The sequence below is a fragment of the Callorhinus ursinus genome, unplaced genomic scaffold (assembly GCF_003265705.2).
Source record: "Callorhinus ursinus isolate GAN/ISIS: 27379988/994484 unplaced genomic scaffold, GSC_fseal_2.0 scaffold15, whole genome shotgun sequence".
NCBI lineage: Eukaryota > Metazoa > Chordata > Mammalia > Carnivora > Otariidae > Callorhinus > Callorhinus ursinus.
In genome coordinates, this window is record NW_027397077.1 from 18,934,430 (window position 1) to 18,956,820 (window position 22,391).

At 38.2% G+C, this 22,391-nt stretch overlaps 1 long non-coding RNA gene and 1 pseudogene across 2 annotated transcripts in view; one reads left to right on the forward strand and one right to left on the reverse strand.

Annotated features, from left to right (window-relative positions):
* The window catches only part of LOC141374206 (uncharacterized), a 211,880-nt gene that overhangs the window by 180,794 nt on the left and 8,695 nt on the right, over positions 1-22,391 (reverse strand). For both annotated transcript variants that reach the window (XR_012380921.1, XR_012380922.1), the window contains exons 2-4: positions 21,906-22,102; positions 21,333-21,439; positions 14,269-14,366 (exon numbers count right to left, since the gene is read on the reverse strand). This is a non-coding gene — a long non-coding RNA (uncharacterized lncRNA). The remainder of the gene's footprint in view (positions 1-14,268; positions 14,367-21,332; positions 21,440-21,905; positions 22,103-22,391) is intronic.
* Positions 4,985-5,368, forward strand: LOC112833637 (nuclear transport factor 2 pseudogene; annotated as a pseudogene).

Sequence of the window (22,391 nt, forward strand, 5' to 3'; positions counted from 1 at the left end):
CTATCTCACAAGTTCCCATTGCTCTGTTCATGTTTTTCAGTCTATTTTCTCTCTTGTTTAGATTGGGTGAGTTCTATTGTTTGTCCACAAGTTCACCAGTTCTGTTGTCTGTCATCTTCACTCTATTCTTTTTTTTAAAAGATTTTATTTATTTATTTGACAGAGAGACACACAGCGAGAGAGGGAACACAAGCAGGGGGAGTGGGAGAGGGAGAAGCAGGCTTCCTGCTGAGCAGGGAGCAGGCTCAACACCAGCACCCTGGGATCATGACCTGAGCTGAAGGCAGACGCTTAATGACTGAGCCACCCAGGCGCCCCATCTTCACTCTATTCTTGAGCCCAACCAGTGAATGATCTATTAGTGTTGCATTTTTGAAGTCTAATTTCCATTAAAAAATTTTTTTATTACATTGCTGAAATTTTCTATTTTTTCATTTGTTTCAAGTAAGTTTATAATTGATTGTTGAAGCATTTTTATGATGGCTGCTTTAAAATCCTTGTCGGATAATTCTAACATCTGGTTTATGTTGGTGGATGTTGGCATCTATTGACTGCCTTCTCTCATTCAAGTTGTGATTTTCTTGGTTTTTGTATGGATGGATGATTTCACATTGGATTGTGGACACTTTGACAATTATGTTAGGAGACTCTAAGTCCTACTTAAATCTTTCATTTTAACAGGCAGTCACCTGTTCAGGTTTAATTTATAGGTCTTAGTCTATTTTTGTGGGCTGTGGTTTCATGGAATTTTAATTTTCTAAGCCTTTGGGGTATTATTTTTGGTCCGACTGGTTTATTTGGTACTCCTCAAGCTCCCACTGGTTTCTGCTGGTGCGGCCTGAGAGCCCAGAAGGGATTTCCTCAGGCCTCAGGTGGCTCTGGGAAGGCTGGAGAGTCTCAGACTCGGCAGAAAAGGGCTGCTTATTTTTGGTGGGGTTCCCAGTGGACCCTCCTTGTCAGTGGACTTGGATTTGCCTGATGTTGCCAGCAGGACTCCTTTTTGATCTGCAAGAAGAATGAGCCCCCTGGGCTGCCTTCTTTTGTTAGGTCATGAGTTGGGAAAAGATGGGTCCTAGTCATCTTCTCTTGTTGGATGACAGCCTGCCACTATTTTGTTCCTTAAGTTCTGAGGAAACCATCTCATTTTCCTCTTACAACATTTTAGCATTACCCCCCTGCGTCATTTCCGGGGTTTATATTTGTGTCTAGTGGGGGAGGAGCAAGGAGGAACTCATCTCGGCCATCTTGTCCTGACTGGAAGTCAGTCTCTTTTGTTTTAAAGAAGAAACTTAGTCTAAACAAGGAATAAAAAAAATCTTTTTTCCTTTGAGTCTATTTCTACCTGCCATAAAGAAGAGGCAACATTGGTACTGGTTTCGGCCTGCTTTTCTTCTCAGCTGTCTTTTTTTTTCTCTCTCCAGCCTCCACTCCCCTCAACCCCCCCATCCCCTCCCATCTACTGAGCGATAATTTTGGAGTGATTTTTAAACGTATGAAAAACCAGTGGTGGGGAACGCAGAAACACAAAATGGGACAGGCTTCATGTTAGGTTAAACACAAAGGGAGCTGTAAAACAGAGGTGTAAGCCTTAGTGGTTTTATAGTGCTATTAAATTAATTCTGTGATTAAATTAATTCTTCTCTTGGGGCGCCTGGGTGGCTCAGATGCTTAAGCGTCTGCCTTTGGCTCAGGTCATGATCCCAGGGTCCTGGGATCGAGTCCCGCATCGGGCTCCCTGCTCCTTGGGAGCCTGCTTCTCCCTCTGCTTCTCTCTCTCTCTCTCCCTCTGTCTCTCATGAATAAATAAAATCTTAAAAAAAATAAACAAATAAATAAAATAAGAAATTTAACGTTAATTCAATTAATTTTAATGACTGATGGAGCTTATATGTTTCAACATTCTTAGAGGTTATTTGTATTTAATACAGATTAAAGTGAAACAAAATAGAGCCCTAAGGCATAATTTCAGATAGGTAGTAAGTGAGGATGTTATTTCATAGCAGTGAGTTTTGAAGTGTGATTGAGGGTAATTCAGTACACTCCTATTTTGGAAGAAGTTGTATTATCTTTAAAGAACAGATTCTAAAATTATCACTATTTTGTTATGTTTTTGATCATTTCATTTATTTTGAACTTAAAAAAATTAAAGAATCATTAAGATTTTTAGGTTTGATCAAAACCAAGATTGAGCAGTATTGTTTTAAAGAATAACATGACACAAACTCCATCTTCCTAGGGGGTGACTGGTAATTAGGCTGTAAGTTACAGGCGCCTGTCCACTGAGTATGAACTGTGGCACTGTTTTCCAACTCCCTTTACAGATGTGGACTAAAAATGTGTCTTCGCTGACATTCACACTTAACACTCTGACACTATTCCTTCAAAATCCACCTTTGCTCCCCCTTGACAGGGGAAGTGTGACAGGTGTCGTGCACCTGTTCTACCATTGTCAAGCAGCTGTTTAATGCTTAAAAGACTTATGAGATAGAAAAAGGTTATGAGATGGACTTACATCCTTGATAATCTTATTTATTTCTTTACATCGCAGTTGGGCCAAGGAAGTTCAGTTTAATTAAGCTGGGGTCATATGTGAGATGGGGCAAGTGTCTAATCTATTGCATCCTTTTTATCCCTTTATATTTTATCTCCTCATTCTTCATGAGCTTTTTTTTTGAATTTTTAAAAAATGTAAAATATATTACATCCATAACATGCAAAGCAATCAATACTGGCAAAAGAAGAATTTTTTAAAGATTTTTAAAAATTTATTTATTTGAGAGAGAGTGTGAGAATGAGAGAGAGAGAGAGAGCATGAGCAGGAGGAGGAAGAGAGAGAGAGGGAGAAGCAGACTCCCCACTGAGCAGGGAGCCCGGTTATGGTACTCCATCTGAGGACCCTGGGATCATGACATGAGCTGAAAGCAGACGCTTAACCAACTGAGCCACCCAGGTGCCCCAAGAGAAGAATTTATTTATTTAGCAAGATAAAAATGTTTGATCTGCTTTAATCTAAAAAGCTTAGCTCTTTTTTTAACCTTCACTTTTTTCCTGCATTAGAAGCATTCATCCCATTTTAACAGGGCAGTCACCTCCATGGTCTACGCTCCGGTAGAAAAAGCAAATGTTCTCCCTCACCATCTAGAAAATGTTAAATGCAGTTTTCCCTACACTCATGAAAAGAGAAATAGCTTTTCTTGTGGCTTATGATTTGTGCTCTGGATGTATGGTTCTCTGAAGTCTAGAAGGAAATAAAAGAAGAGACAAATCTTTCATGTGGAGGATAGAAAGAAAGCATAGAGGTGAGGAAATAAGTGACATGACTGATAAATACCAATGACATCACCCTGGGACACCTGTCCAAGAAGGCACTGTCCCATAATCCATGACATGCCCAGTGAGTGAAACAAGAGAAAGAACATTGCAAAGAACATTGTTAAAAGGTCCATGACCCACAATGTTTTGGAGTCATTGTGTGAATGAAAAATTTTCATTACTCATAATGCAGACCGTGCAACCTATGCCAGTTGGGACTCCAATTTGTACCAGGAGGAAACCCTATTTAATTCATACTAGCACATCACCAACTAACTGCCCTGCAGTGGTAATGTTCCACTCTGCCATGACATTTTATACTGTCCTCATCCAATGACACCCGTTCATGCACCTCTCAACTATGTCATGGGACTTCTGAAAGACCAAGTCTCTAAAACAGGATAGTGATGAGTATGGCCCCTATTTATCTTGGAGATGATTCAGTCTGAAGATGTTATTGAAAATCTAGGCTTTGGGGTGCCTGGGTGGCTCAGTCATTAAGCGTCTGTCTTTGGCTCAGGTCATGATCCCAGGGTCCTGGGATCGAGCCCCGCATTGGGCTCCCTGCTCTGCGGGAAGACTGCTTCTCCCTCTCCCACTTGCCTGCTTGTGTTCCCTCTCTCTCTCTCTCTCTCTCTCTCTCTCTGTCAAATAAATAAATAAATAAATAAATAAAATCTTAAAAAAGCTTTGCACAGGCTGCAAGGAGGTCCCAACTATCAGGATCCACCTTCACTCTCACTGGAGAGAGACAGAAATAATGGTATTCTCCAAGATTACTCATGCCTTAGCAGGGGCTGGGATTAGAAGAGCAAAGAGAGATGGCAAACAGAAGAGTAAAGAAGCCCAGAAAATGGACCTCTACGTTCTTTCCTAATGCTATCTCTGAGTGACCTGACTTTGCCCCATAGCTGTTTCCTGCTCTTCAAGGTAATAGATTCTCCATATCTTTCAGTCATTGGGTAACCTTGCATTTCAGAGAAGCCTGGACTCATTAACAACCCCAGAGTGAGTCTAATTTGATCTTTGCCATTTGTGGTAATTCTATTTACCTTGCCAGTGATTGGCTTGAGAAGTGGGCATATGATACATCTCTAATCAATGATATATGAGGGTTACACCACTAGGACTTCTGGAAATTCTTCCTGTCAAGAAGAGAAGCCTAAGGAAGAAATAAATTTTCTTTCCTCCTTTCCTACATCTTGATATATATTAAGGTTGACATGCCTGGAACTGCCAGAGTAATCTCATAACCAGGAGGAGAAGCTAAGAGATTTGAGAAGAATTTAAACTGGAGCAAAAATGAGATTTAGCCACTCAGTTAACCAACCCTAAAATGGCCCTACTTTTAGCTATTTGATAGATAAGAAAATAAATCTTTCCTATTGTTTAGGCCAATTATGGTTGAATTTTTTGTTACTCCAGCCAAAAAACATACCAAATGAATAAATAATCTGATGAAAAAAATATTTTGCATTGTCTCATGAGCTCCTTGTGGATTCATGATTATCTAAGAATCAAATTATTTTCTTTCTGGTAATGGATTATACTTACATCCCCTTCTAGGTGTTTCTGAGATTGCATAGACTATACTCTTTGCAAGAATCTTTCTATAGGCTGCCACCATCATGTCAGCCCCTTGGGTCTCAATGAGGCTGGGTGACACTCCAGAATGGGAGACAAGCCAATTTGGGAGCAGACTGGATTCAGCTTCATTCAACATTAATACCAGTTATTTGATTAACGACAGAACCCAGTGAGGCCCAATTTATATTGATGCATCATGCCTAACATGGGAAGGACAGCAGTCCAGGGGACAGCTGCCATTGTGGAGAAGTTGTCTAGCCTTCCATTCCAGAAAATGCAACACAGCATCACAGTGCAGGACCATCAGCCCACATCAGATAGCTGCATCATCAGCATGGTTGTGGGCTAGCTCAAGGCTGATGGAGACCCCATCATAAGGTTCCACCAGATGTTCCTATTAAAGAACATCATCGATGCTTGGCTTTGCACCAAAGACATGTTCAGGTTTGCCCAGCACAACTTTGGCTGAAGTCTTCCCAGCCAGGCACTCAGGCTGTTTTCTCCTCCTTCCTCTTCCTGATATTATTCACAACCCTCCACATGCTTCAAATACCATACACAAATGAGCAGGACCATGGTGGGAGCAGGCACAGTGTGCTGCTGCTGCTGACGTATTGGGCATGACTGGACGCTAGACTAGTTGCATCTGACAGAAATTTGTGTTGTACCAGCGCATGCCTTGGAAGGACTTAAGTAATACAAAAGGTTGTCTTTTTTTTTAATCTACTGATAAGTTGCTCTAGTAACCCAAAGAAGTGAAGGAGAAAGCAGTTGTCTCACCACACAGATAATTGATTTGTTTGGATGTTTCAATGCCTCATGATAAAATAAAACTACAAAAAGTTTCTTAACAAAAAAGAAGAATAAGAATCATCTTTCTATATTTATCCAGCATTTCTTTCAACACAGTCAATATGGGGAGTAACACTGAGGAAAGGATACCCTTTATTAAAATCTCAATTCATAAAATATTATATAAGAAAATAAAAGATATGTGAATACATATACAAATTTTAAACCAAAGAGGGAAATACTCATTTCCAGAAATGCAAAGCAAACTCAGATCAGAAGGGTGAGAAGGAGCTTAGGTTAAAATGTATTAGAGTATTATGATAAGCAGGTATAGGTTCCAGGTATAGGTTCAAGGTGTAGGTTCAGCTGGATTTGGGGGTTTGTACACCAGTGCAGAGAAGGTAGTCTAGGATACAGGCCCCATTCATTCAGGGAACTAGAGCTGAGATACCTACAACAAGCCATGAGTTACAGGGAAGACTCCACCCCTGCCAGCTGGGGAAAGCAGCAAGGAAGTGTGCAGCATATCCAGGGTTGAGATCAGAAAAAAGTAACTTCCTAAAATGCAAACCCACCATCATGTGAATGAGCAGGTCCAAATTCATACCAACAGTATGGGGCAGAAGCTCCTAATTGAGAAATCAATATAAAAATTGACCCAGAAATAGTGAAACCACAGACTCTCAGAAGAGGCAAAGCCAATATACCCCAACAGGGCTATTTCCATAGCTCAGGGAACCCAGGATACCATGGACATCAGTCTCCACTGAAGATGAGCTGCCAGTTGAAGATGTGAACCACAGGAGAAAGTGAATTACTGAGATGGAGTGTGAGAGGGTGCAACAAAAAAAGGAATCCATACATTAAGAATGAGAAATAGAAAATCATCTAAAAGAGGCTTTACAATAATCACTTTTTTACTTTTTTTAAATTTTATTTTATTATGTTATGTTAATCTCCATACATTACATCATTAGTTTTGGATGTAGTGTTCCATGATTCACTGTTTGCGTGTAACACCCAGTGCTCCATTCAGTATGTGCCCTCTTTAATACCCACCACCAGGCTAACCCATCCCCCCTAGAACCTTCAGTTTGCTTCTCAGAGTCCATAGTCTCTCATGGTTTGTCTCCCCCTCTAAGTCCCCCCCACTTCATTTTTCCCTTCCTACTATCTTCTTCTTTTTTTTTTTTTTTTAACATATAATGTATTATTTGTTTCAGAGGTACTTATTTTTTTAAATGTATATATAGGTAAAGAGGAAATAGAAAAGATAAATACACAGGAAAAAAGATAATGTATATTGGAACATAGCTCTAAGGAAATGACCTAGAATGTGAAATACAGAAATAATAAGCGAAGCTGAGATATGGAAGATAGGAAGATAGGGTCTAAAATATGTCTGATAGGAATTCTAGCATAAAATTAAATGAATATGGGTGACTTAATGTTATAAAAGAAAGTGGCTGATAATGTTCCAGAATTCAAAAAAAGTCATTGATCCTAAGATTTTAAGGAGCTAAAAACAAATTCGTATCTAAAAGAATCACTGTAGTAAAACTGCAGAATATTAAAGAGAAGTAAAATTCTTAAATCCTACTAGTGATTAAAATACATACTCCTATAAAGGACAATTAGATTCACAAAGACGTATAGTTGGCATAATAGCTGATATTTACTCAGTGACGGATGTGGGCTTGACATTGTTTTAAGAATCTCTTGGTTAATGTTCACAGCAACCTGATGGGGGGAGATACTGTTGCTATCCCCATTTCACAGACAGATATAGAACAATGGATGAAAAACAATGGAATAATATATTCAAAATGGTGAGGCATAATTCTATCTGTAGCTCTCTTCACCAAGAGTGAAGCTAGGGGGTTGTTTCTTTCTTTCCTGATGGATGCATTTAATAATCCATAAACATTTAAAGAGTCGAGTAATAATATAGAATATATGTTAAATACAGTCACACCAGATATGTCACATTGTCATAAGTTCCTCAGAGTTACGTATATGATCATTTTGTGTGTGGTGAGCAGGGCAGAAACTGGTGGAGAAGATAGTTTTTAACTGAATCTTTGTTTTTCACTGCCCAACCAGATTAACTTAAAGAAGCTGCAAAATAAAATATGCAGGTTAAACTGGGGCAGGGATTCCTTTCCAAATATTCCTATAGCACAAAAGATGGTCTTTTATATCAGTAAAACAAGAGCTCTTTAAGTATTTCAAACCAAAAAAAAAAAAATCCAATACAGGGAATTGCTTACTTAGGGATGGAACAGCTAAAGAACCAAAGAGCACAATGAAGCAATCTTGCATTTAGCAAAAGCAAGGCAGCTACAACCAACCCAGGGTTGGAGTGAGAAAAGCAGGAGACAGCTGTACCAGAGTTCAGGAATCAGGGTCACCTGGTGGGCCTGTCTAGTTAGAACTGAGATCATGGAAGGAAGGGACATCCTCTAGGAACTGGAGCCACCCACTATTGCAGCATCTCCAGGAGTTGCCACCTGAAACAGAGCCAGGAGCAGGGGGGGATATCCTGGCTTTTATCCATCCCTAGCTCTCCACACTTCCACCAGAGCCTTCCATTAGCTAAACCCATCTAGAAGCAGAAGGCAAGAGGGCACAGGAAATGTAGTGTCCTGTAATACACACACCCAGGCAGAGAAGTGCAGACAATGGATCTGAGAACAAATATGCAAGTGATCAAGTCACCCCCAGCTGATGAACTGAATTCAGGAGAGTCAGTGCAAATCCTTTTAGCATGACGGCAGACGTTTAAGTGTCAGAGGACTGCTCAGTGTCTGCTCTGTTCTCTAAGTCTTCCATCTGCCTGAGTTCCTCCATTTTAGCTTGCTAGCCCATGTGGGTGTGAAAGTGGCATATGCATTTTATGTGGGAATGACTAAACTGATTCCTCTTTCATGCAAAGGCATTGCGTCTTTCCAATGACAGTGCTGTTCTACAGGCTCTACAAAAGCAAACTTCACTTAAGACCATCCATCTATTGAGTTTTTGCAACACATACGTCCTCTCAAAGCTACTCTGCCTAGAAGCTAATAGTGGAATGTAAAAATAATAGCTTTAGCTGTCTTTCAGCCTGGCTTTTCTTATTTGTATTCTAAGTAACTCATGTAGGCAGACATAGAAAGCTCCTCTTATTTGCATTTATTTTGCCCACAGAAAATTTACAGTTCACATGACTGCTCCATTTCAAAGAAATAATCAAAACACAAATAGCTTGAAATATAAAGACAGGAGCTCAGAAAAACTAGGATAAGGAAGAAAAATTAGGGCACATTTTAAACATAAATGAAAGGTGTTTTTGCCATGGCTATCTTCAACTTCTATCACTAAAGCACAAGTAGAAAGGAATTTTGAGAACTACTTAGTTCATAGAAACTTCATCCTTCCTGAAATTTTATTTGTGACCAATTGAACAAGAAAAGATGTCAATGTCAAATCTCTGTTTTCATCTGGGGTAGATAACCAGAAACTATAATACAATTTTTCTTGAATCACAGTTAAGCAGTAATTACTAGTCATCTTTATCTACCATCAAAAGAAAATCATTTGAAGAATATGCTATTAATCAAATGAAAAGTGTTAACTTTCATTTTAAATATATAATTGTCTATAATATTAAATTTTAGCCAAAACATTTTTTTTCATCTATTAGCTTTGATAGAAGTTCATGGTTTAGTGAAATATCACAGTATTAAGTCTGTTAGGCAATTTTTGGTGATAGAAAATACACTATTTTTGGTGATGGTGTAGTCAATTGTTAACTAATGTGTCCAGAACTAAGGTAGATTTTATAAACTATCCTAATTCTCAAAAACTTTTGTGCTGTCAGTAGGCAATGATTTTGACTTTTGAACTGCCTGTGTTTGTACATTTTCTTCTTAACATTCAGTGCATATAGTTAGTATCATTTTATCAATTACCTAAGAAAGCTTTGTTGAGAGAGAGAGAGAGAGAGAGAGAGAGAGAGAGAGAGAGAGAGTGTGTGTGTGTGTGTGTGTGTGTGTGTGTGTGTGTGTGGCATATTTCATAAAGAACATTAGCACCCTCTTCTGGATGACTTTTGAGGCTGTAATGAAAATATTCTGTCAATCTCTTCCCATTTCCTAACAATGAACAGCTTGAATATTTGTTAAATTTGCTCCTGATTAAAGCACAACGTCTGAGTAATTTAATTATACCATATATTTCTGAACACTGATAAGTGCTAGAGTCAAAAAAACACTTCATTGCTAAATATTACCCACTGGGAATAAGTGTTTGTCTTATGAAAAGGAAAAAAAATGCTGCTTCTACATTTCTCAGATTGAGTGTCCCCAGTGACTCTTAAATATACAGAGCTATGCAAGGAGGAAGGAGCACAAGACAGACAAGGAGAACAGACATATACATTCTTCTGCCAGCTGTCAGGGCTTGAAGGAAAAGTTTGTGCTCTCGTATGCCTTAATATCAGCCACTGACATAAGTCAATATTCTTTTATTCAACTGGATTTAAAAAAAATCAGATACCTTTTAAATCACACTGCCTACAGTTCCACAGAAGCATCTGTGATAGATATCATATGAGGCTGATGATGAAGATGTGATACACTTGCTTGATTCATTCATTCACTCACTCATTCATTCTACAAATATTTAGGGAGCATTTGCTGTGTGCCAAGCACTCTTCTGTGTCCTGGAGATACAGGGAACAGACTTAAGCTCCTGACATCATTGAGACTACATTTATGAGTGAAGAAAGATACAGTGCAGAAGTATGTACACCATATGTCACATGATAATAAATTCTATGTCGGAAAATGAGACAGAGTAAATGGAATAAGAAGGGTTGGTATGTGGGGGGTGAGTATTTTATACAAAGTGGTCAGAAATGTGCTATTGATAAGGTGACATTTGAGCAGAGACATGAGCTAAGTGCAAGTTTACACCTTGTGGATCAGAGAAAGAGCATTCCAGGTGGAAGGAGCGGCAAGTTTAAGCCCTTCGAGGTCCGGCCCTGGATTCCCTTTAAATACTTCCAATGCTGTGGAGCAACTCAGCATATAACAGAAGTTAAGAGCCTGCCTGAGCTTTGGAATTCAAAAACTTGGATAAGATGCTATATATCAGCAATTGACAAATTACTTAAAATCTCTGAGCCATTTTTTTCTCTTCTATAAAATGGAGATTTCTACAATTTCGTTCTTCCCGGGATTATTGTGAAAATTAAGTGACATATTGCAAGCAGAATTTAACACTGTGCTTAAGTTGGCATTGTGCTTAAGTTCAATAAATGTTAGCTACTAAAGGGAAAAATGCTTCTCAGGGACACTTGAATTTTCTGCAACACTTACATATTAAATGGATCACATGTGTTGAACTGGAATGCTCTTCTAAATACTAGTCAAAAATCATAAGTTTGTTTTTTTTTTTTTCTGTGAGCAGAAATGTTTCTTTTTCTGTGTTGTCCTGGACAAGCTACTTTACCATCATGAACCTTAGGTTTTGCAAAATGAGGTTACTAAATTAAATCAGTCACTGCAGTCTGAAGCCTCCAGGTAGTATGAGAGCTACTATTCCTGTTCTAAAGCCCCGAATAAAATGTTAAATTACTTCTGATAAGGGTAATGAGAGACTAGACTATCAGGTTTGCTTTGGGCTGAATTATGAGGCATGAAGTTCAGTGGCTGAGGTCTCTGGCTATGGAGTGTGACAATCTGGCCAAGGTGCTATCCCAAAAAGTTGTCCAATTTACATTTACTTGAAGAGCACTGCTTTCCTTAAACACCTGTATTCTTGAGATATTTTCAAAGGGCTCCATCATCCAAATCTAACTCCAACACCTTGACTACCACTGAGCCTCATCCACAGGATTAATTCTCCTTCCAACCCTTCTTTCCAAATCCCATTCCTTTTTCTTTCTCTTGAGGGAAGGCCCTTTTCCAAACTCACTCAGTAAGTCAGCTAAATATGGTGAGATGAAGGGTCATAAGACTGGGGGGCGGGGCAGGAAGGGACTAAAGGAGCTAGAAGTAGAGAGTAGAGGAAGGAGTCCCCCCTAGGACCATATCCCATAAGATGGGATGCGGAATCAGGAATCTAGTCTATTCCTCATAAGGCCTTTTTGTCCATGTTTGAAAAATTGTCAGAGGGTCATGTAACACAGGCTGCCTTACTCATCCTTATAATTTTTAAAAAGGATTAAACAGGACTGGTCAGAGCACAGAAGGGACAGCTAGCTGCCCAGAGGCAAAGTAATGTACAGGAGGCCATGGCATTGCTAGCTATTAAGTAGCAGTTCTAGCAAAGTCTATTTCAAGAAATGCCATATTAAAAATCTCCTTCCTTTTTCCTTGTAGAATTTATCAGACCCCCAGAACCTGTTAATGCTGATTCTGCAACTTACTGGATTTTGACTCTGGGCAAGTTTTTCAACCTCTCTGAATGTCAGGCTGTTTGTAAAAATGATGATAATTAGCCAGCAGAGTCGCCTGGCACATAGTATGGCTTCAAGACATGGTAGCAATTATCAAGATAAAGGGGGAAGTGTGCTGGTTCTAAGGAGTTATGCATATTGTAAGGTGCTTTCTAGCTGGAAGATAGTATGCTAATTTCAGTAAGGTACAGGTAAGTAAGTAGGAAACAGAAAATACACAGAATGGGCATGAAGATCTGAAGAATGAAAACTCAGACACTTTAGATGTTACATAACTTAGGTGTGGAAGAATTAACCACTCAGTTGGCAATCAGGCCTTGTTTATTCCTCCTGAAGTTCTTACATGATAGCAAATCGACTATAGTGGCAACTCTGAGGCAGTGACAACATAGGATGCGTGAAATGAATGCTCTGGAACCAAGTGCATGGAGACCAAAATCCATTGTACTAATTAGTTATTGGGATCTTTGCATAATTACACAAACTCAAGGGACATTTACTGATTTTGCTAGCTCTCACGGTTGCTATCATGTGACCATTGGGACAAATGCCATCTTGATAAGAACTAGCTCTGTAATTGCAGTGTGGAGATATTATAACATTGTCAAAGCATAATTATTAGCTCTGTGTTGGTGACTCAGTTGTTCATTTTCAGTTTTGTTTTGTTCCTAACCCTATATAATAGTTATTTAGTTGCTGTCAGATGAAGTAGAAACTGGGAAATAGTTGCCTTAAATTCTCTGTAATCTGCCTCCCCGAAACAAAAATAAACAAATATATAACTCTTGAAAAAAATTTCTATTAAAACCACTTTAGGATTATTTAACACAATGTTTTTTATGTCAGTAAGCATTTCAGGAAACACCAGGTGCAAAAGGCTAAAACAATGTGAGAATGTGTTCAATCTCTCTTTGAATTAAAGACATGGGAAATCAGAAAACCAGGAAATAATATTTGCAGCTATTGGACTGAAAAGATTTAAATATGTGATAAAACCCTAGTGGCTAAAGCTATGGAGAAGCAGGCACTTCTATACAAGATTACGGTGGTATAACCTTTCTGGGGGGGAAATGTTATGATATCCATCAATATTTAAATTACACTTTCCCTTGCCCTTTTCCCTGGGAATTCCAACGCTAGCATTTTTATTGTCAATATGCTTACATAAATTTTCAAGATATATGGGCAAAGATGTTTATTGTGGCTTATAGCAACAGCAACAACAACCAATGGAAACAACAGAAATTACTACCTATAAGAATCATAAGTAGGACATAGATACATGTGACTAGATAACATTTTGTAATATTACCTGTTTTTTGGGGGGGGTTGATTGAATATCTTTTCCACCTATTGTATTGGATGCCTTGCTTCAGAGGACAAGTGGCACAGCAGAATGCAAATAACAAATACACAGAGGACGTTTGGCTTTTGAGTTTCAAAAGCCTAGACCCTGATATTTAGAAGCTTGTGAACTAAGAGAAACTTACCTATGTGCCCCCCTAGATAAAAATTTCCTGGGTTGGGGGAAGGGAAGGAGTTACAAGGAAAGCATATATGTGTACTAGAAAAGAACCTTCCATTTAAGGCTGAATTCAGGGATGGGAAGTAACAAAAGCTACAGATCATTTTGCTGAGTCTAAGAGAAAAGAAAACTTGCTTCTTAGGAAGATGCCTGCATATGACTAGAATCCCCACGACTACTCCCATGACCAATTTTGACAGGATCCTGACATAGTGCTGTGAGAATAGAATAGGAATAGCTTCCAAATGCCATCGTGGCTCAGTAATCCCGTGTCTGAGAGCGATGGGGACACATCAGGGAGATCCAAAGGATCTAAGGGAAATGGAGTAGGAGTCAGGGATGATTATCAGAGATATACATGGTGTAGTGCTTGAGGATCAGATGGGACAGTACACATCTCAGCATCTGTCAGCGCGGAAAGACAACAGCAAAAAAGATGTCACACCATGCCCCAGAACCTCGGCTCTACAAAAGTTTCATGGAACTCAGGTAAACGCCATGCAGGAAAACCTTAAACTGGCAGAGATTACGTTTTGGCCACCCAAAGGAATTGAATCCTGAGATAAAATTAAGTTTAAGAGAAATAAAGATAATTGAATGTCTTCCTTACCTGAGTTATTGGAATGAGATAGTCTCTCACTTCACATACCATGGAGTAATACGTATCAAAAATAATGAGGCAAGTAAATATTTTCCAATGTGAAAGATCTGCAAGATAAATTTTAAATTAAAAAAGGCAAGGGAAAAAACAATTTGAATAGTATGAATCCATTTGCATAAAAATGTTGTATGTTCCAAATGTTTCAAGGATATGGAAGAAATGATTAACTGATTTCCTCTAGAGACCGAGATTTTTCATTTTATAACATTTTATAAAGATTTAAAAAAAAAAAAAAGATTTTTTTAAACCAAGAGCATATATTACTGTTATAAAACATATTTATAATGCATAATAAAATATCCTTTTCATTGTTACGCCATGTTTTGTGATCCATTACATTGAATTAGAATTCCATTTATGTAGCATTTATTTCAATAACTTCAGAATAAAAGATGAAAACATGGGTCTTAAATATCTTTTGAGTGTAGCATAAAGCTGACAAAGAGAACTCATTTGGTTTTCTTTTTCAGTGACAAAGGGTGTTGCAATGTGCCTTTAAGGAAAACAACTCTCCATCATTTCTGTAAAAGTGAACATTCAATTTTTCTCACCAAAAAGGTACAGAAAATTTTTCTAAAAATGTGTTAATAATCGGAACAAAGACATATGACTTGAAGAACTGGACAAAGTCATACATTTTCATATGCTCATACATGTAGGTAAATAGACACTGAACATATCACCAGAACTTAAATACACAGATAAGATGGCTGCTTTCAAAGTCATCTTGCAGTTATTCTAAGTCACTAAAAATATTTAGTAAGCCATTTTTGGGAATTGCTTTTAGAATTGATAGCATATTTTTTTGAGTGTTCTAACAGGTGACAAGTAATTGTCATTTGAGGGTGGATTTAAATTTTAATAGCAGCTAACGGCCATTTAGAGTCAAGTATGGTGAATAAGGCAGTTGTTCAATGAGACAATAAATTTACAGTTAAAAAACAAGTGGGGTAATGATAGAATAACACGATTTATTCTACAAACTCTGGAGGAAAGGACATCTATCCCCCAAAAGAAACTCTTCATTGCCTTAAAAACTGCAGTGTCATTTGAACAATTGCATTGCCTTTCTACCAGTCTGCTTTAAAATAATAATTTTTTTTAAGATTTTATTTATTTATTTGACAGAGAGAGACACAGTGAGAGAGGGAACAGAAGCAGGGGGGGAGGAGAGGGAGAAGCAGGCTTCCCGCAGAGCAGGGAGCCCGACATGGGGCTCGATCCCAGGACCCTAGGATCACGACCTGAGCCAAAGGCAGACGCTTAACGACTGAGCCACCCAGGCGCCCCTAAAATAATAATTTAATGAATGAATTTTAGCCTCTCTAAAATTCAGTCTGATGACTCATAGTGGTAGCATTCTATATATCATTTTTAAATATGGAACTACACGATTTTAAAAACCAATTTAGTGGTTGTAACCAATATTACAAATATAGAAAAGAAAATATCAGAGTGTATCATATGTAGTCAGGGTTAAGTATTATTTTATCAAACTTTGTTTCAGTTATACATTTTTAGTCACACATTCATTATTCAGTAAAAATTTATTGAGCCCCTGTTAGGTGCTAAACCAGGGCTCTAGACCACAGTCTTGCCCTTGTTCAAATTTTGAGCCAGATATTCCCTTACTCTGTGTATGTCTGGTGAGGAGAAGGCGGTCCTTTGCATTGTAGGATATTTAGAAGCATCATAGATGTTATGGGCTGAATTGTGTTCCCCAATCTTCATGGGCAAGGAGTTTCCTACTCTTCTCCATGTGAGTCTGTCCATAAGCTTCTAGGACTTCTCACATGGCTGGGTGGTTGGGTTCCTAGAGCAAGAATCCCAAGAGATAGTGAGTGGAAGCTGCTAGTTTCTTAAGGGTCCAAAACCTGACAAAATATATTCCATTGATGAAGTAGCCCTAAAGCCCAAATTAAATAGGAGGGGACATCGGCTTCACTCTTTGATTAGAACAGTGTCAAAGAATTTGGGGGTCATGTTTCAAAACTGCCACATCTTCAAACAACCAAAGAGGTGTAATTTGTATTAATACATCCTAATCTTACAGGCAAGTCAACTGAAACAAATATTAAGTAATTTGCCCAAAGGCACACAGCTTTTACATGTTATGTTTTGGTCTTCAAAGACAAACTCTCAGTGATTCTGCTGTTCTGTCTCTACTTGTGATCAGTGCATATAAAACTCCACGTCCTTCATAATTTATAGCCTGGAATTGCTGCTTGAGGATAAAAGACCCAGGGGTTCCATAAATGGAAAAAAATATGGGTATTATTTACTTTTATTTATTTATTATTATCAGATTTTATCTGATAGTGAACAGATTAAAAGGTGAAGGAGCTCAGTAATCTGTGCAAGATATAAGGAAAGATTAGCAGATATGTGACCAGTATGATGTTTGAATTTAAGCAAAATAATAATACATGAGAAAAGTCCACTCCTGACTTAAGCATTTTTGAAAAAATTATTCCAGACAGAGATGCACATGTCCATTAAGCATGCAGTGAAACTGAGCTTTTAAAAGGGAAAATTGCTCTAAGTAAAAAGTAATTTTATTAAAAGCCAAAACAACTCCTATCAGCACATAGCAGGAGTATGTGTATTTTTTTATTGTGTCTCCAGAACTGAATGCTAAATAGAGTCTAGTATTTTTTTTCTGTAATGTAAATGTAAGTGGTACTTAGACATTCAACATGAAACTCACTTCTGCCCCATAAGAAAAGCCTTTGCTCTCTAACAGAAAATAGAGAAATGTCTAAAATTCAGTAGAGTGCAAGGCACATCACGGGCTTATTGACCCAACAGACATCTTCCTACAAGGAAGACACAGGAGCTATTCAAACTCATAGATAAAATTTAAATGCATTTTTAAGTATACACTGTATAGTGGCAGATTGGTTTCCAATGACATTCTTTAACCGAAATTTGGGCTTTCTGTTTAAAACAAAACAAAACAAAATTCCCTTTCCTTTCCAATCTAAAGAATGAGGGTAAGGACTATTAGTATTGTCTAGTCAGTAATAAATATCTTTGCTTCCACAATGTTCAATAAACCAGCAATTGGAGAAGGACAAAGTATTTGATCACTAGACTGCCACATTCCACGTGGGCTGGGAACATGCCTGCTATTTTCGCTATTGTAACCCCAATCCCTATCACAGTATTTGTGTTAAGCAGACATTCAATAGACAGTTACTGATGAATGAGATGTTTCATTTGCTTCAAGAAATAATATTGAACATGGCGGCCAGCTCATGGATGGTGAAATAGACAGTGCTGGGCAGCATGAGGTGCTTGAGCTCCCCATGGTCAAAGTGCAGGTGGCTGGCTAGCACGTGTGGTGGCCGTGTGGCTGGGTGCGTGAAATGAGCTGAGAAGTTGCGTGGGTAGCAGAACTGGTGCTCACAGCTCAGGTGCAGCTGAGCTACCTTCAGGTTGTGGTGCTCAGTGAAGTGGAATAGGATGTTCTGGATGGTGGTGGCTACAGTCTTGATAACTCATGCAGGAAGAAGCAAAATGCTGTACTGTGAGCAGCCCTCTGGGGAGGTACCATGTGGCAACAGTCCACAAGGTGCTGGGCCCTCAGTGTATCAGCCTGCTTGAAGAATGAATGCTGCCAGCAACCACCTGAGTGAGCTTGGGAGGGGAGCAGTCTGACCTTCAGATGAGACTGCATCCTCAGCAACCCGCTTGATTGCAACTCCATGTGACCTTGAGCCAGAGGTACCCAACTAAGCCACACATGGATTTCTGACCCACAGAAGCAAGACAATAAATGTCTGATGTGTTCAGGTGCTAAGTTTTGAGGTAATTTGGCCACACAGAAACAGATAACTAATATAAGGACAGAGGCCCTTGGAGATCCTTGAGAAAGTCTACTCTACACATGTAGAAACTGAGGACCAGAAGAAGAATCATTTACATTTTCTGGCAACTCAGATTGAAGTCACCATATCTGCTAAAAAAAAAAAAAAAGAAAGAAAAGAAAGAAAGAATATTTAGTCATGGTGCATGTGCACTGAGCTCATTAAAAATCCACAGACATGAACATGGAGCTCAATGTGTGTACCCAGCAGTTGCAAAAAGTGAGCTGATGTCTGGCTACTTTCTGAGAAATATACTGGGTTTACTAATGGTAGGGAAGTTACAGTCAATGGTGGAAACTCTGGGTGAGCTGCTCTCTCAATGTTTATTGGGGAAAAGGATTCAGAAGTTTTTCCTGTGGATCACCCATGAGCCACATGTAAGGGAGCACTCACAGGACCCTCTTAGCCTGAAGGGTCTGCCATGTTCTAAGAAGCTGCAGAAGGATAGCATGACCAGCTGAGGCAGGGGCACACACCTGAGGTCAAGGAGGGCCAGGTGAGTGATCCCTAACAGTAGGGATTGGGAGTGTCTTTCTAAAAAAAGAGAGAATCTTCTAGGCTGAGAAGGAATGAAGCCAATTTACAACAGTGTCAGTCAACTAGGAGCTTTCCTGTTCTACTGACCCCTCTTCATTTCTGTCAGAAAGCTGTTAGCAAGGGAGAAAGGAGGAGCAAAGAAATAAAGAAGAAGCAAACCACACCATCCTCCACCATGTCGGTTTGGGCATAGGGAAAGATTTAACTTTACTCAGTTTTGCTACTTTGATTATTATAAGAGACTGGGAATTACAAATTTCAGAATCAAGAAAATTGAAAATAACCTATAACTTTGTATTGAGAAAGCAATTCAAAATCATGTCTGAGGTTTGTTTCAAGGGCCTAGGGAGGGAACTCTCCTGCAACTGAATAAATTTAAAGGAATCATGGGAGACCAAAAAAAGAGAGGCAATTTGTTCAGTATCATCCATTTCAGTGAAAATATTCTAAAAGAGTTAATATCTCCAGAAATGGTTTCACAAATTCAGATTTCCCATCACTTGAAGATTCATTATTTCATACCATGGAATAATCATTCTTCATGTAAACAAGCAAATAAAATGAGCATAGAATTTAATTCATGATTCTATATACCATGTCATAAGTGAGGGGAGAAAGTCTCCAAAGAGTCTTTTGAAAGAAGATACCAATCAACCACAGCATGATATCCAGACAGTAAAAGGAGAGGCCTGGGTGATATGGAGGAAATTCCCATTTCATGTTGTGGACTACTTATCAATTTATCAATTTATTCTTGATACATACAACACATGTATTTGTGATCATTTCTGTTTCTATAAAAATGTGGAAAATATGGAATATTTTGAAAATTTAGAGAACTTAGTATTAAACCTGTTTTCAAATGGGGGAGTTGAATGGAACTGTTTTGCACTCAAAGTAAATGTCCCCAAAATGCTACTTTTTGAAGTTTCTTCACTGTGTCAACCTAGAAATTTCTTGGTTTTTTTAAATGTTTTCACCATCTGCCACCATATAATGTTATTACAGTATTATTGACTATATTCCCTATGCTATACTTTTCATCTTTGTGGCTTATTTATTCCATAACTGGAAGTTTGTACCTCTTAATCCCCTTTATTTTGCACCCCCACCCCTCTGGCAATCACCATTTTGTTCTCTGTATTTTAAAGTCTGGGTATTTTTTTTTTTAAGATTTTATTTATTTATTTGACACAGAGAGAGAGACAGCGAGAGCAGGAACACAGGCAGGGAGAGTGGGAGAGGGAGAATCAGGCCTCCCGCCGAGCAGGGGGCCCAATGCGGGGCTCGATCCCAGGACCCTAGGATCATGACCTGAGCAGAAGGCAGACGCTTAACCAACTGAGCCACCCAGGCACCCCTAAAGTCTGAGTATTTTTGTCTGATTTCTTTAGATTCCACAAATAAGTGAAGTCATGTGGTGTTTGTCTTTGCCTGACTTACTTCACTTAGCATATCAACCATAGAAATTTCTTTCAATTTCTATGTAATTTTACTAATATAAAGTATTAGTGAAAACATTTTTCAAATAATTTTAATAATAAATGACTGAGAAGCCCTATTTAAGTATACCATTTATCTATTTCCCCAATTATAAGCATAAATTCTATTTTCCCAATAATATAAGGATATGATTTGCTTATGTAAAAGGAAATCAACTAATGATGAATTTTCTCACAAATGCCTGACCACAGAAAGATGTGTGTGAGGTTTCAAGTTGAAATGAATAGTCACACAACTGCTTTTACGATATGGAAGGCTCCTCTCAGAATTTATGTAACAGCCATTCCTGTCTGGTTCTTTTTTTTTTTTCTATTGTTATTTCCAATGATCATTTCCCAGATATAAAGGAATTTTAAAGTATTTGCTTGTGGAAACACTGGTAGATAAACCTTTTGTAAGGATCTTCACCAAAAATACCCATCTACTGCCCTTTGCAGAACTGGTAATTTTAAGCCCATCCCATCTTTTTTCTAATAACATCCCCTTCAAACCCAGTTTGTTGCAGTCTACATTTATGGGCCACCAAAGAGGTGCCAGACACTGAGCTTAGCAACGAATGGGCTACAAATATGAGTAAGCATATTTCCTACCTTTAGGGAGATCATTTATTTATCCAACAAACATTTGCTGTGAGCCTATAATGTGACAAATTTCCTGTGGAAGTTGTAGATACAGTTATCAGAAAGGCAGCCAAGATTCTGACCATATGGAGCTTACATAATATGGTGGGAAGGTAAACAGTGTAAAGGTAAATTTGATCATAACTGTTACAAAGAAGTAGAGGGTGTTTTGAAAGCATGTGACAAGGGTATCTAACTTAATCCGAAATATAAAGTAGGGCTTCTATGTTAACATCAAACATTACATTAAAAGAAGTATAATAAAACCAGAGGATTATAAGCTGAAAGAAACATTTTCAAAAGTACAAAGAGCACTGTGATAAGAGTGACCAGTTCTGATTAGCATATAACTAGAGGAGGTGAAAATCTGGAAGACTTCCCAGAGTAGATGCCATTTGAACGGAGCAATGAGAGACATTTTATTAGTGTACAGTTTAGGCAATCTAACAAACTCCAAAACATAATGGCATGAACAAAGTACTACCTTGTAACAGATCAAAGATAAGTTGATGCTATCATCGTCCAGACATGACATCCATCTTTGACTCCAAGGTGGCTGCTACTGTTCCTGCCATCACATATGGATTCCACCTGGCCAGAAGAAAAAAAGGAAGTAAACTGATATGTAAAGACAAGGAAAGTAACCCTGATAAAATGTAAAGTGAAAAAAGTAGGTCATATAGTAATATAAATGGTATTAACTCATTTCTATTAACAATAGCAAAAATGTGCTACTTGAAATAGATATAACAGGTACATTATATATTTGAAATATAGACATATATTTACGCATATGCATACATTCACATACATATATTTCTACACAGAAAACTGTATATTCTCCTAGGCAATGGAAGTAGGAGGTAGGAAAGAGAAAACTTCTACCTTACATATTTCTGTATTACTGAAATTTTATGTATATTACTCATAAATACTTGTAAAATAAAGAGAAGAAAGGATACCAGAGTGTTAATGTGCTTATATTTTCTCTTCGTAAACTCCCATGAACACAAACACACATGACATATACATTAAACAACAACAAAAAAAAGGTTACCTTTAATCTTTATATAGAAATAAAGCCATGCAGGGTGCCTGGGTGGCTCAGATGGTTAAGCATCTGCCTTTGGCTCAGGTCATGGTCCCAGGGTCCTGGGATTGAGTCCCGCATCAGGCTCCCTGCTCCTTGGGGGCCTGCTTCTCCCTCTGCCTCTCTCTCTCTCTCTCTGTCTCTCATGAATAAATAAATAAAATCTTAAAAAAAAAAAAAAGAAAGAAAATCATGCAGAAAAAAATTACATTTCTCTTACTTAATTTATAGATCATGCTAAGGAAAAAGTAATTCAACATTCATTTCACTACTCACAGAGTGTCATAAACATGCCCTATTTCTTATTCTATCATTGAGCATGATGGGTCCCTGACTAGGAAAATAATAATACTAAGTAATGATGGACTTTTTTTTTTTAACTTCAGGATGCCAACCTAGTGTTGCTAGAGCTATCATTTAAAAAAATTAAGACTGGGGCACCTGGGTGGCTCA